The sequence below is a fragment of the Geospiza fortis genome, unplaced genomic scaffold (genome assembly GCF_000277835.1).
Source record: "Geospiza fortis unplaced genomic scaffold, GeoFor_1.0 scaffold1573, whole genome shotgun sequence".
In the NCBI taxonomy this organism is placed as follows: Eukaryota; Metazoa; Chordata; class Aves; order Passeriformes; family Thraupidae; genus Geospiza; species Geospiza fortis.
Window position 1 is genome coordinate 29,911 of NW_005054863.1, and position 1,216 is coordinate 31,126.

Consider the following 1,216-nt stretch of genomic DNA (forward strand, 5'->3'; position numbering starts at 1 on the left):
GTGTTGGGGGGGGGTTTGGGGAGGGGAGATTTTGGGGTGAAATTTGGGGGTAAAGGTGGAGATTTGGGGTAGGAATTGGAAATTTGGGGTAGAAATTGGAAATTTGGGGCAGGAAGTGGGAGTTTGGGGTAAAAATTGGAGATTCGGGGTAGGAATTGGAAATTTAGGGGGGGAAATGTTCCTTTAAGGGGTGGAAATTGGAATTTTGGGGAGGAATTGTCAGTTTTGGGGCAGAAATTGGAGTTTAAGGGGAGGAAACGCCTCTTTAAGGGGCGGAAATGTGAATTTTTGGAGGGGAAATGAAAATTTTGGGGGGAAATCAAATTTATGGGGTGGGAATTTTCCTTTAGGGGGCAAAAATTTAAATTTAGGGGGGAAAATTTGGAATTTTAGGGTGGAAATTGGAAGTTTAAGGTGCAAATCCTTTCCCAAGGGACAGAAATTGTCATTTATTGAGCAGAAATTCAAAATTTTAGTGTGGAAATTGGAATTTTAGGAGGAAATTGTCACTTTTGGAGCAGAAATTTGAATTTAAGGGGTGGAAATTGGAATTTTGGGGGCAGAAATTGTCACTTTTGGGGCAGAAATTCCAATTTCTGGGTTAAAATCCCTCCCCAAGGAGTAAAATATTTCATTTTGGGGCAGAATTTGTCTTTTTTGGGGTGGAAATCCCCCTAGGAGCACAAACTCTGATTTGCGAGGTGGGAATTTCCCCCTCAGAGGGAAAAATTGTCACGTTTGGGGTAGAAAATCTCAATTTTGGGGTTTAACCTCTTCAGGGCTGAAAAAAATCTCAGTTTTAGAGCAAAACCCTTCAATTTTGGGGCCAAAACATTTTCCCCAGGGGCAGAAATTCTCATTTTTGGGATGGAGATTCTCATTTTTTGGGACAGAAATTGTCATTTTTGGGACAGAAATTTCATTTTTGGGGCAACATTTTTCATTTTTTTGGGTTTTTAGCACCCTCAGGGCTCAAAACTTTTTAATTTTGGGTCAAACCCTGCTATTTTCAGGACCCAAATCCCCCCTTAGGGCCTCCCCTCCCCCACCCCCAGGGGTGCCCCTCCCCCTTTGCGGGGGGGCTGGACCCCCCCCAAACGGTGACGTCACCCCTGGGAGGGGCAATTAGTAATTATTAATTACCCGTTAATAATTATTTATTCCTCACCACCACCCCTCCCCCCACCGGGTCCAACTCTGCCCCATTTTTGGGGGG